The 14606-nt window shown below is 46.7% G+C and overlaps 1 long non-coding RNA gene across 3 annotated transcripts; it reads right to left on the reverse strand.

Moving 5' to 3' along the window:
- Positions 1–767: 767 nt before the first annotated feature.
- On the reverse strand, positions 768–10149 carry LOC129658644 (uncharacterized). Of its 3 annotated transcripts, none has more exons than XR_008717478.1 (3): positions 10048–10149; positions 9745–9939; positions 768–899 (listed from the first exon to the last, which is right to left on the reverse strand). It is a non-coding gene; the product is annotated as an uncharacterized LOC129658644 (long non-coding RNA). The 3 variants fall into 3 exon arrangements; XR_008717479.1 differs by lacking the exon at positions 768–899 and adding an exon at positions 6372–6505; XR_008717477.1 differs by lacking the exon at positions 768–899 and adding an exon at positions 7949–8122.
- Between the last annotated feature and the right edge of the window lie 4457 nt (positions 10150–14606).

Below are 14606 nucleotides of genomic sequence, written 5' to 3' on the forward strand. Positions count from 1 at the left end.
AGTCTAGGCTCACTTGGGTTCCTGGGTGAATTATCCAAGTGCCAAGATTTAATGTCACTAACTAAGGTCGAGGACATAGCAGCAAGTTTGGGAGTAGAAAAAGAAGAGTCCTATTTTAAATGTGTTGACTCTGAAGACCCCTGAGGCATTCAGGGGCCATGTCTAGAAGTTTTATCTGTGACACTGAAGCTCTATCTGTGACACTGAGGTCAGGACTGGAGATTGGAGAGCCATCGGTGTGCGGGCAGGGGTGGAGACATGGCAGTGGATATTACCCTGGGATGCTCTGCTGTGAGAAGAAGCTGGAGGCAGAGACTTTCAGCTCTCATGGAATAGGCTGAGGAAGTGGAGATGGGGGATTTGGAGCTGCCTAGGAGGTAACCAAGAGCGAAGGGTGCCATGGAAACAGAAAGAAGTGGATATTGTAGTAATAAGATGGTCTAGGGTCACCTGCTGCAAAAACTGAATTTACGGATAAGATCTGGCAATGAGAGTCACTGGGGATCTCGTCTAGAGTGATCTTAACGACGTGAAGTAACTTGGGGGAGTGTATGGAGATGAGGAAACAGAGGTGTTGAGTGTGGAAGGAGGGAAAATGTGTGGTCGAGGGAAAGGTTTGATTATATTTGTGTGTTCGATGTATTAAAATTGAAGAGGCACCCGTGATTGTGAGCCAAGAGGAAGAAGCCAGCTCAAGGGGAAAAGTTCCAGGAGATGGGAGGTGAAGCAGAGATGGAAGGAGTGATCTCAGGCAAAGAAGCTTCGTTGCTGAAGGTGTGGGATTGGCAGAGGAGAAATGGCCTTGGAGTGAGTCAGCAGCAGTTCGAATCTTCTCTGATTTAATAGCTCTGTGACCTTGGGCTTTTACTTAACCTCTCTGAGCCGGAGCCTCTTTTTTTCTATAAAATAAATAATAGCGTGAATCTTCGGAGAAGGCAATGGCACCCCACTCCAGTACTCTTGCCTGAAAATCCCATGGATGGAGGAGGCTGGTGGGCTGCAGTCCATGGGGTCGCTAAGAGTCGGATACGACTGAGCGACTTGACTTTCACTTTTCACTTTCATGCATTGGAGAAGGAAATGGCAACCCACTCCAGTGTTCTTGCCTGGAGAATCCCAGGGATGGGGGAGCCTGGTGGGCTGCTGTCTATGGGGTCGCACAGAGTTGGACACAACTGAAGTGACTTAGCAGCAGTAGCAGCGTGAATGTTGCAGAATCACTGTGAGAATGTGAGGGAGTATGTGATGCCTAGTTGACACTCAATAAATGGAGGGTCATATTCTTGGGTCAACAAAAGAACTGCTCCACTTCCCACCTCTCTTGGAAGGAGCAGGGGCAACAGGGCGATTGCTCAACAGTCAACAGCAGCTCATGCTGCTCCTTGGCAGACATTTCCCCTCTCGGAGGCCCGCATGCTGGGTCAGAAAAGCAGGTCCTGCCCCAGAACGACAGGTTTTCCCGTCGTGGTTGCCTCTAGGTAGGCCAAGCTGCGGGCTGCAAAATCAGGCTTTGTTGTTGTCGTTCAGTTGCTAAGTCGTGTCCCACTCTTTGCAACCCCATGAACTGCAGCACACCAGGCTCCTTGCTTCTCAGCCTTTGGGCTAAGATCAAGTGTTGTACCCCATTTGATGGATAAGGAAACTGAGGTGTTCATGGAAATGAAGTAGCTGACCTAAGATCACACAGGTGTTGAGTAGTGGACTCGGGATTCGGATCCAGCAGCCTGACTCCTAAAATCATTACACTATTCAGAGAATGAAAACATACATGAATGAAAAGTGATATTTACTGTACTATAATCTTGCCTGACATGTCTCATAAATACGATGAAGATGAAATATCTGCTCCTAGGAGCAATCTACAACATAATGCGGGTATAGCAGGCAACTGCTGTTTTTCTCAATTCGGGAAATGATTGGTTCACCATAAGACCCCTCCTACACTTGTTAACGACAGAGGATGAGATGGCTGGATGGCATCACTGACCCAATGGACGTGAGTCTGAGTGAACTCCGGGAGTTGGTGATAGACAGGGAGGCCTGGAGCGCTGCGATTCATGGGGTCGCAAAGAGTCGGACACGACTGAGCGACTGAACTGAACTGAACTGACACTTGTTAAAACCCATACTCCCCCATATCCCCAAAGAAGCCCACCCAACTCAAATAAAAATTGGCATATATTTAGCCTGATAGTTTTCTGTTACTGATACCTCAGGATACAACACACAAGAACTATAGGCCATGTCTGTGTTTAAGTTAAACATGTGCAAGAACTTTTCATTTAATCACCGGACTCTTCACGTCCCAGGGTTTCTTGCTCCATCTGCAAAAGTCAGAATTGTAGCACCCCCAATGTATTTTTTACCCCCAGTGTTTTTGTATCACTGTTCCCCTTTCTCACGCCCAAGGATCTTCCGAAGTGCCTTAACTGGTTGGTATTTGTTAAAGTTTTTTATTCACTCTTCCTTGATTCATAAAACCTAGGATTATGCAACCCCATTATTACTTCTCCTCTTGGGGGTCACACTCCATTTGGGGGGACTTAGGTATTGGGGAAAACTATCTCGCCCAGGTATCCTTCTTCCTTGCTACAGAGGTGAGTGAAACTATGGGGACAGAGCTGCAGACCCACAAAGATAAACAGGCTGGATGAACAACAGCTACGGGACAGGGCTGGGATGTAGCTCTGAAGGTTCCCATGACCTCATCAACCTCTGAAGCATTGTTTTCCCCTGTCACCAGGGCATTCTGGTAACACTTACACACTCAGAGTGCACAGATGGGGTGGTAGGCTCTGCCTCTGTGCAGCAGGGAGGCAATGCAGAGCTCTGCTCAAACCGGAAAGAATCCTGACATTTTATCCCAGGTCCAAAGAATCCTGGCGCTTAAGGAGTTCTCTCCCAGCTCCTCTTCCTTCATAGCAGGGATGGCTCATCCATTTCTTGTTTATTTCTCTGTGTGCAGTTTTGGGCTTCCTGACTACATAACAAGGCCATGACCCTCTCTCTCTATGACCCCTCTTACATCCCAGGGCCTAGCATGGTGCCTGCCCATGGTAGGTGCTCAGTGAAGACTGGTTGGATAAACAAAATTCCAGAGATAATTTGAAAAAAATACAACAACAGAAAGTTGTATTTCTGTTCTTTGTTTTATCATCAACTAGCTCATGATATCACCCACTCCAGTGTTCTTGCCTGGAGAATCCCAGGGACGGGAGAGCCTGGTGGGCTGCCGTCTATGGGGTCACACAGAGTCGGACACGACTGAAGTGACTTAGCAGCAGCAGCAGCTCATGATATCAGGGAATTCTCTGATCAGAATGTGTTAGTTTCTTTATCTACCAAATGGGGAGACTATATCAGCCCTAACTCTTTTTCAGAGAGGTTTCAAAGCAGCTGGGGAGGCAAAAATTGTTGAGGTTTGAAAATATAACACTTTTTGTAGCTATTACTCATTATTATTTATTTAATCAATCTCTTTCAGACTTTGCACAGGTTGATGTGGCAAATCATTTGAAATCTTGGAATGAACACTCCATGTCATATGATGGTGTGCCTCAAGATTGGTTTAAACCCTGGAACCCTTGGGGGACAGTTTATAGATGTGCGTTCTGTGCTGTTTTTAGTGGAGCCCTGTGTCCACCCCCTAGACCCAGAAATAGTGACAAATGTAGAAAGGGTGTGAGGGTCAAAACACAGAGGTTTGTCCCTCTGTCCCAAGGGAGGACTGCACCCAGTTAAGTGTTAAGTCGCTCACTCATGTCTGACTCTTTGTGACGCTGTGGACTGTAGCCTGCTAGGCTCCTCTGTCCATGGAATTCGCCAGACAAGAATACTGGAATGGGTAGCTATTCCCTTCTCCAGGGGATCTTCCCGACCCAGGAACTGAACTTGCGTCTCCTACATTGCAGGCAGATTCTTAACCATCTGAGCCACCAGTTCCTAGTTCCTTCTGAAGTTTGTGTTCTGAGTTTCTCTCCCCTGTGGCGCTTTATTTGTGTCCACATTGGGCTTTTGCTAAACTATGATAAATGGTGGCACCTGAGTCGGCCCCACCAGCTCCGCCACCTCTGCCCTGGCTTTCAAGGGAGGATGTCACTTTATACCCACTGCTGGCGCCCCAGCCCTAGAACAGCCTCCACCAATGTTTGCTGATTGAAAAATTGACGAACACTAAAATAGTAGTTTCTGTCTCAAGTAATTCTGGGGACCAGGGTGAGCATCACACTTAGTTGGGATCCTGGAAGATAAAGAATGAGTGAAAGTGATAATCCTAGACTTTTAGAAGTTTATAATGGAAATTGTGTGTGCCTTCCTGAAAAACACAGTTTATGGCTTTAGGAAGAGACACATCAGCAAGGACAAAAATGATTATCTAACTATCAATTCTGGGCATAGATGCACTTAAAACAGTTTTTGGAATAGGTAACAATCCACATGATTCAGAAAGTCCAAATGAAATACAGTGATTACTCCCTTCACCCTCTCCCCCAGCCACTCACACTCCTCCCCACAGAACAACCTATGCTATTCCTTTCTTTTGTATTCTTCCAGAGATTATTTTATGCATGTGCAAGACAAAATAATCTGTTTGGGCTATAATATATGTTACATATATGTGTGTATATGCAGTTAGTATATATTAGCTATAAAAACATGGCAGCTACATATATATCACAACTAAAATATGTAACAGATACAAAATATATATTATATATGCTTTTTTATGTGTTGACTCTGCCTGTGGGTCCGTGCTAAGTCAGTTTAGTCATGTCTGACTCTGTGACTCTATGGACTATAGCCCTCCAGGCTCCTCTGTCCATGGGGTTCTCCAGGCAAGAATACTGAAGTGGTTGCCATTTCCTCCTCCGGGGGATCTTCCTGACCCAAGGATCAAATCTGTGTCTCTTACGTCTCCTTCATTGGCAGACGGGTTCTTTACCACTAGCACCACTGAGACTTTACTTGGGATATTCAATAATATAGCAGGCCATCAATTAAAATCCAACATTTACTAAGCCCAACATGAGCACAGGCTGTGAAAGAAACTGGACCTCAAGATGAATATAACAGAAACCTTGAATCCTGGTCAAAAAGAGCTACCACTTGGGATGGGGTTGAGATGCATCTTGTTTCAGTTAATTCAGCCTGTACCCAGAGACCGCCTGGGGCGAGAGTGGGGGATAAGGAGGTAAGGGGGAGTTGGTGAACTTAGTTTTAAAAGAGAATTATCACTTTTATCACTTTTCTCTATTCTCTGTCCCTGGAAAATAACCGTTGAATGAGTCATTGTAAAGCAGATCCCATTTTCTCCATAAAAATAATGCTGCAGCTGGAGGTTACATTCTGAAATAAAGACTTGGCCTCAAAAAACACGAATATGACTGGAGAGGTCATAAGAGCAAAGAACCATAAACCTTTATAATCACTTAAAATAATAAAATTATGCTCCAAAGCGTTTTACAAATGTACATAATTATACCAATCATATTAATAACACAAAGGGCCACAGTGAGCCGTAAAATGTACAGGCAGTACATAAAAAAGACGGCATTGCTGCCTCCTAAATTTTCTCTAGGACTGATATATTGCTTATGATAAGTATTAATTAAAAGATTAATTAACAATATTTATCCCTGCCCATCAAAGAATTTTTTAAAAAGGCTTTTTGAGACTAATTTGAAGCTACTTTGAGATAATAATTTGGAGGCATTTTTTGATTTAATAATTTAATAAATTTTGAGAGACCTTTTAGGCATCCAGAACTCATTATAAACTTATCCAAGAAAGTTTGAACCATTGCCTAATTCTCCCAATACATTTTCTTTGATGGGGACAGAGATGTTCAAAATCACTCCTTTGATCTTAACATTGCCTTTAAAATGGCAGCAGCTCATTCAGACACCAAAAATTTCTGAGCACAAACTTTGCACTAGACACTGAGGATTAAAAAGAAAAAGGAATAAGGCGTGATGTCCACCTGGAAGAACTCATAATGGACGGACCAGCTATTATTAACATAGCAGCTACATTTTTGAAGGTTTAGTATGCACCATGGCAAATTTAGCCACCCATTAGCTCATTTAATCTCTGTGTTAGAAGGAAGATACTTTTTAAATGTGTTTGAGAAAGGAGGAAGCAGTTTAAGCTTACCCAGGTGTTATGGGTTGAATTGTGTTTCCCCCCACTAAAAAAATGTTGAAGTCCTGACACCCACTATCTGAAAAGCAACCTTCTTTGGAAATAGGGCAGTTGCAGATGTAATTAAGCTAAAATAAATTCACACTGGAATGGGATGGTCCCTTGATCCCACATGGTTGGTGAACTTTTAAGACGAGGAGAGAGACAAAGAGGAGAGGACCAGGTGAGCATAGACACATGGGAGAAGATGGCACGTGAAGACGGAGGCAGAGATTGGAGCCGTGAGTCTACCAGCCAAGGAAGGCCAAGGTCACCAGCCGTGTCCAGAAGCTAGTTGAGAGGCATGGACAGGTTTTTCCAGAATCTGCAGAAAGAATCCACATTACCAACACCCTGATTTCAGACTTCTGGCCTCCAGGACTGTGAGACAGTACCTACATTTCTGTTAATTTAAGCCACCCAGTTTGTGGTCCTTTACTAGAGCAGCCCTGGGAAATCCCTGGTGGCTCAGTGGTAAAGAATTCGCCTGCCAATGCAGGAGACATGGGTTCGATCCCTGGGTCGGGAAGATCCCTTGGAGAAGGAAATGGCTTATCTACTCCAGTATTCTTGCCTGCAAAATCCCATGGACAGAGAAGCCTGGCGAGCTACAGTCCATGGGGTCGCATAGGACATGACTGAGTGACTAAACAACAGCAGAGGAAATGAATATCCCACGCCACACAGCTGTTGAGGTGGAGCCAGGCTGGGTCTGCCTCCAAGCTCACTCTCTTAGTGTCACCTTGAGGAGTGGGAGAAGTGTCCAGCAGAGGGGACAAAGCTCCTCGGAGGACAGGGAGGAGCAGTCACCTCTGCCTGCAGGTGGGAGCTTCTCAGAGGAGGGAAATTTAGAATGGGATCTCACAGTTAAGGAAGCATTCCCCAGGGCCAGAAGGCTGGGGTGGAGGGGTGTACTGGGGAGAAGGATCAGCTGATGAGAGGTGAGAAGTGTGTTGCTGCTGGAGATGGTGACAGTTTTTGCCCTAAAAAGAAAGGATTCCTTGTAAAGTGGGGACTCTGAAGCTGAAGCTCCAGTACTTTGATTTGAAGAGCCGACTCATTGGGAAAGACCCTGATGCTGGGAAAGATTGAAAGCAGGAAGAGAAGGGGACAACAGAGTATGAGATAGTTGGATGGCATCACCAACTCGATGGACATGAGTCTGAGCAAACTCCGGGAGATGGTGAAGGACAGGGAAGCCTGGCGTGCTGCAGTCCATGGGGTTGCAAAGAGTTGGACACGACTGAGTGACCGAACAACAATAGTCCCCACTTCTTTCCTCCCCGCTGCCCCACGTCCTTCATAAGTGGAGGCCAAAGTCCCTTCCCAGCGCCTGTTCCAGCCCCATGGCCCTTCCTTCCCAGACTCACTCTTTTGCTCTTGGAGCCTCTGTCCTTACCATCCCCATGGCTGATCCCTCTGGTCCCCAGTGGACCAGGTCTCCACCCTGAACACCACCTCCCCAGAGAAGCCTCCAAGGCATCCCCCTCTGCCTCCTGGAGCTTCCCCATCGTCAAGCTCAGTTTTTTCCAAACATCTCATTATCATTTGTATTCTCTGTGTTTTCTGCCTCCGCGCCCCCAATTTAGATTTAAGCTCTGTGTGAGCAGAGACCCCCACCTGGCCTGTCCCCAGAATAGAGGGCTGGGTCTGGGACTAAGGAATGGCTTCTACAAAGAATTGTCAAGTGAACGAAGGAAGAACTTTCTAGCAGTGAAAGCAATTTAAAAGGTCAAATGGATGGTCCCAGGAGGGCCTATCTGTCTGAAGGGATTCAACAGAGGTACTACATGTGGGTTTGCAGGCATGGAAGGCAACTGTAAAACAGAGACTCTGACTGGGCTCTGCCAATAGCCAGACTGTGTCTTCACCAGGACCTAGGTCTAGAAGAGAGAGGCCTTGACACCCATGAGAGTCCAGGAACTTCCTGGCAGGAAACATCCTAGGGAAGAATAGAATCATGCACGTCACTCAGGTTCTAGAACAACAGGCCAGGCCAGAGAGGTTTCAATTCTTTAAAAAAAAATTTTTTTTTTTGTGATGTGGACCATTTTTAAAGTCTTTCTTGAATTTGTTACATTATTGTTTATGTTTTGGTTTTTTTGGCCATGAAGTAGGTGGGAGCTTAGCTCCCTGACCAGGGATCAAACCCACATCCCCCACATTGGAAGGCAAGGTCTTAACCAGCCATCCCAAGAAGTTTCAACTCTGAGGCCAGCAAATACCTGTTCCCAAGCTCCCATACAGAGCGGGGCTGAATCACAAAGAAAATAAAACCAGAATGAGACACTGGGCACCAAGAGAGCAGGAAGCATGAGTGGCCCAGGCTGCGATGGCCAGAGGTTCCATCAGGGCAGAGAGTAGGTCTGTAGGCAGCAGCATCAGCAGCATGGAGAGGCAGCCATCATGGCAGGAACCTGGAGGGCTGCTACACAGCTGGGGAGCTTGAGCTGGAGTGGGCGTGGCCTGCCCAGAACACAAGGGCCCCTCTCCTAATTATTAGCACAAAGGTGTCATCCGGGCCTGCACCAGGGCAGGTGGGCATGATGTCGGCGGCCAGACTGGAGAGCTGTGTTCTTACATGGCACGTTCCCTAGTGATAGGCTGGGATTGAGGAGGGCGGGGCCCAGGGAGCAGGGAAATACTGGCCAGCTTATAGTCTCTGTGGCCCCTTTTTGCCCCTGAACTGGTTGTGTCTGAGAAACAGCAGAGCCAATGTTCCTTAGATTATTAAATTATCCCGCCTTTGCCTTCAGTGTCGCTAGCACTTCCTGACGCTTCCTTGCTGTGCTGTCAGAATACTTCACACTTCAGTGATGAGCCAGAAGGAAAATCAGTAAAACTAGAGCTGCGAGGGATTTCTCCCTGACTTGATTAGATGGACAGCTTGCCTGTCCCTTCCTGTCCCAGGGGAGAAGGGGCTGGTTGAGTGAGTCCCTACCTGCCAGGAACTGTGTTCTATCTGGAGAGGTTAAGGCAATAAAGAAGACATGCACATACACATACACATCCCTCAAGACTGCACGCACACTTCAGAGTTCAGAGGCCTATCTTCATCTGCATTGATGGGGTTGCAGGGGGCGATGTGTGGTGTGGGTGAAGGGAAGTCCTTCAGCCAGGGACTGAGGTTAGGGCACAAAAACCCTAATCTTCTTGTTCAGAGAGAGCTGTGAAATTAAAGGGCCCTTTCAGAGAAAACAATTATGGGGTGTTCATTCCCTCTGTGACAGGTGCAGTCTTAGATGTACATATTTTATAGAAATGAAGTCGCTTAATTCCTATGACAATGGTTAAATGGATAAGGGGACCCTGATGCCTGAAGAGGTGGCCCCATAACCTAACAGGACCAAAGCAGGGGCAGTGAGGCCCAGGAGGACACATGTCACAGGTCCCATGTTTTTTTCCATCACCGAGTCCTCGGGGTCTACCTCAGTGTCCAGAGCATGGTAAATGTTCCATAAATATCTGTGGAGTGAGTGAAAACAAGACAACCCACCAGAATATTAAGGTTTACTTCGTAAGAGCATCTCCACATGCTCAGCTCATGTCTATCTTCATGTTTACCTTGTGAGGGTGGATGGGAGCAGGAATTCTCCTCCATGCTGTTATTCTCGTTATTGTCATCATTCTCCTTTTGCAGAGAACAGAACTGTCCAGGAGATCAGAGAGTTCTATTTTCCGTGGGATGAGAAGACTTCAAAGTCCTGCCCATGTCTTCTAATCATTGGCTCCCAAATCCTGGGTTCTTCCTCGGGCACCCTGAGGGTGAAGAAAGGTGCTGAATCCACCAGAAACAACCTTATTCCAGTGGGGAAGCTTTTGTCTTCCTTGGCATCTTGTACTCCCTCCCTCCCGTCTCCTCCTCACCTCCCTCTCTACGCAAAGAAAACTGTCTTCTGCTCTTAGAATAAGGTGACCCCCAGCTCCAGCTCTCAACATCCCTACCACCCCTCCAGCTAAGAAGATTGGATGCACTGGAAAAGCCCCAGGCTTCCAGATTAACCTTGCAAAACCACTCAGCTGTAGCTGGTCTCAGTTGAGCCCCCACGTGCTGGTGATACCACCTCAGGATTGGAGGATTGATTAAGTGAACTATAGCATGGAAAAATGCTCTGTGCATTTTGAAATCTATGCAGATGTTCATTATTATCACTTTTAGAGCTCTGCCTCCCTAGAGGTTCTAACCTCTAGAAATATCCAGAGTTTCCAAATCTCACTCTGGGGAGGGGAAACCTAATCAGTGCCTCGTCCCCTTCCTTCTGGGGAATAATGGATGGGGCTTCATATAAGAGGAAGAAGGAGGCCATGAAGAAGCAAGGGGATGCTCTGTTTTGTGGGAAACAGGAGGAGGAGCAGGATTTTGTCCAACAAACAGGTCTGCCGGGTCAGTTCACACCCCACACCTTAGCTCAAAAATAAACTCGGATGAGGTCGACTCTAGGTGGATTCTGAGTAGAAGGGGAGGTTATTTGGTTCAATAAGAATTTAATAAACTTCTACTATGTTCCTTGAAGCCACCATAGGAATATATGGAAAGACACTCTTCCAGGTTTCACCTTTCTGATAACTTCATCCCTCTTCAACAGAGTCAAGAAAGGGGAAAAAAAAGTCACTTATTAGTCAGAAATATGTCATAAAGTATACATATAAATCCACGACTTTGTGTATTTACTCTGAGTCTATTAACTCTTCATGTGCACATAATTCTAGCAGATTAAGAAGTCAGAAACCTAAAAACTTGAAAGAGAGGTGGGTCTGTAAACAGCAGTCTAAAATTAACCTTTAGGCTATCTTAAAAAAAGAAAAATAAACTAGGTATACCAGAAAGCAATCTACCAAAAATGGTTATGACAAGTCAAAGTCAGCTATGATGTCTTGTGCGGGTCAAAGGGCCTTAGGTACGTCAATAGCTTCTGTATTGACATCACTGTATGACCACGTGGTATAAAACAAATGGAACCACAGAACATGAGAATTAAGATCAACGCTTGGTGTCATCAGGCTAACTCTGAGAGCCAGAGAGGTGAAGAAACTTGCTCAAGTTTGCACAGCTAGCCAGGCAAGGTGAGAAATGGCATGAAGGTGAGTCCTTTCTCTTTGTCCCAGGGTCCTTTCTACTGCTTACACAGGGTGCCAAGCCAAGATCCTGAGTTTCCAAGAAAAACGCAAATTCTTTTTTCTTTTTTTTTTCAGATTTTTTGGTCATAATTTTATTGCGATGTCATTTACACATTTAATGTGGATAAATACCCAGAAGAGTTCCAGTTTCTCCACAACCTTGCCAACTCTCGTCTTTTTAAAAATCATAGCCATTCTGAGAGATGTGAGATGAGGTCTCTTGTGGCTTTTTTTTTTTTTAACTTTTTATTTTGTATTGGAGTATAACTGATAATGTTTTGATAGTTTCAGAGGAATAGCTAAGGGACTCCCCCATACATATACATGTATCCATTCTCCCCTAAACCCCGCTCCCATCCAGGCTGCCACGTAAGATTGAGCAGAGTTCTCTGTACTATAACAGTAGGTCCTTGTTGGTTGTCCATTTTAAATACAGCAGTGTGTACTGCTGTACAGTGTGTACATCTGTCCCAATCTATCTATTCCCTAACTATCCCTTCACCCCTGGCAACCATAAGTTCATTCTCTAGGTCTGTGAGTCTCTGTTTTGTAAGTAGATTATTTTGTATCATTTTTGAAAAACTCAAATTCTGTTCTATGTCTTCTGAGGCATCAGGAGGGTATGATTCCTTCTAGAAAGGATTCCATTGCAAATGAGGACAATGAAGAAAAGTATGTGGGATTTCCCTGGCAACCCAGTGGTTAGGATTCCAATCTTCCAATGCAAGGGGCATGGGTTCAACCACTGGTCAGGGAACTAAGTCCCATTTACAAGTGGCCTAACTTAAAAAAAAAAAAAATTTTTTTTAAAGAAGACTGAGAGCTTAAAAAGGTCTAGTGGGGAACTGATGCCCACAGACACACTGCCAGCTATCTAGAAGCAGAGTCTAACCCTGAGGAATCTGACCACAAAGGTTTTCCTATGGCGAGAAGGAAGGGTCCCTCAGGAGCCCACACTGACTTGGAGGGTTTGGGCCCGGCAGACCTGATCCACGATCAAGCGAAGGAGGCCCAGGCAGGAGAAGCAAAGGGTGGTGCTGACAGGAGAGCTGACGGACCGACAGACTCCTGACCCCTTGAAACGTGCCAGTGGAGCCTGTGCAATGTCTTGTCGGGCATATAAATACCCGACAGGCTATTATCAGGAGTCCACGGCCCCGTTATTTGAACTTGACGATCCTGCCCCTGCCGGTGGGCATCCTGCCAGTCTGCATTCCCACATCCTGCTGCTGACTCGGGGCCCACCCGTTTCTATATTGAGACACTCCTCGCTATAAAGAACGGGAGCGGGGCACAAAAGAAAGGCCCTTTCAAGAAGGCTGTCACATGGGCCAACAAAGGGCAGGAAGTGGCGGGCGGTGGCCCCGTGTCCGTCCCCAAGCCCAGCTCACCTGGCTGGGCTGTAGGGCCTTTGTGCAAAAAATGTCAGGCCCAAGTCCTGAACTTCCTGCCATTTGTCAGGCTGTGCCGTGACCTGGAGTTCACCGAAATGCTTGCGGCTCCCAACAATACACACACGCATCCTTTGGAAAAATCCTGTCTCCCCGCTCCTCCAGGCAGCAGTGGTTTTTTTATGGAAGTGGCTGGGGTGGGAGCGGGATGGTCCAGGGCTGAGAAATGGAAGTTTCGGTCGTATTTCTTTCTTGGAGAAGCCCAGCTCAGACAGGGCCCAGAAAGGGCAGAATCCCAGGTGTTGGACGGGGGCTCTGGGGTCTGACCCCAACTCTGCTCCTGATCAGCTTGGAGCCATGAGCCCTTTGCGGGGTGGGGGGGGCGGGTATCTGTTTCTGTGACCTATTGGATTTTCTTGTGTCCCACCAGGCAGGTGCTCCCATCCCACCTGCCTCCCTTGAGGCTCTAGGATTTTACTGCCCAAGAAAGAGATGCAATCAGTGTCATGAATACCTGTCTGCCTACAGAGAAGCAAAAATTCAGCCCGTGTGTCTGAGACCTGAGACAGAGCTGAAGGCATGGGGTCAACACTGCCCGGCCAGCCATGCCTCTGGCTCCCAGGCTGGATCTGGTGAGAGGAGACTCATGAGGCTTCTCCAGACAACAACTGAACAAAGACATCCACCGCTCATTCCACTCGAACTGTTTTCACCTGGTGAGGAGCTGCAGACAGAGGCTTCAGAACACTGGGACAGGGGTTGATAAAATAGTCACCTGTCCCCTGCGAACTGAAGAAAAAGAAACAATGAATTTTCCGGTTTACTAGATTTATCCATTTGAAAGCACTGTCCTTTTATTCTGAGATTATTTCTGAAATGAAGAAGAGAAACGCAGTGAATTTTTCCATCCTGCTGCTGCTGCTAAGTCACGTCAGTCGTGTCCGACTCTGTGTGACCGCATAGACAGTACCCAACAGGCTCCTCTGTCCCTGGGATTCTCCAGGCAAGTTCCATCCTGCTAAGCTTCTTCAGTTTCAAGGAGTGTCCTTTACTCTGCGTTGATGTTCTTCCTACTTTCCAGGTGCTACTTTGTGAGTGTTAAAATGTGCTTTTGTTGGTGAAATCACGGTAATTAAAAAAAAAATGTTTTTGTTTGATGAAAAAAAAACCTGACAGCCCCGTGCTGGCCCTCTGATCAGAAACAAAAGAACCACAACCTGCAGCATGTAACATCCCCACGTCTAGGAGCCATAGTCTAGGGCACAGAAGGAGTGGGATACTGGGCTGTCTAGACTACAGACCTGTAATGGTGATGCCCTGTAAGACTTCAGGGATTCTGTGTGGAAGTGTGGGGTGGGCATTACTTGTGCTGTTGGAGCTCAGAGGGGAGGCCAGTCAGTGAAAGCCTTGTTCATGGTAAAAGGGCTCAATTAACACTGGCTGAATACATGAATTACTGGAAAGCGTCTAAGAGGACTTAGCGAAATGGAGACTGGGAGGCATTGGGGTTCTTGGTGAGGGGATGAGATACAGAAGTGTATTTCTGGTCAGTGGGTCAGCCTGAGCCGAGGCACAGAGGCCCCAAAGGGCCGGCATGTATCCCTGGTGTAAGGGGTCTGGCCTGGCCTGGAGCAGAGATACTCCTAACTGGACAAGTGGGATGTGAATGTTAGGTAGGGGTGCATGCACCTTGGGAGCCAGACAAATATGTTTGGCCTTGCATCCTCAGTCCCTTCACTCATATCTTTGCACCCTATGGACTGCAGCCCGCCAGGCTCCTCCATCCATGGGATTCTCCAGGCAAGAATACTGGAGTGGGTTACCATTTCCTTCTCCAGGGGATCTTCCCAACCCAGGGATCGAACCTGCATCTTCTGTGTCTCCTGCATTGCAGGCAAATTCTTTAACTACTGAGCG

Source organism: Bubalus kerabau, chromosome 8 (genome assembly GCF_029407905.1).
Source record: "Bubalus kerabau isolate K-KA32 ecotype Philippines breed swamp buffalo chromosome 8, PCC_UOA_SB_1v2, whole genome shotgun sequence".
NCBI classification, from domain to species: domain Eukaryota; kingdom Metazoa; phylum Chordata; class Mammalia; order Artiodactyla; family Bovidae; genus Bubalus; species Bubalus kerabau.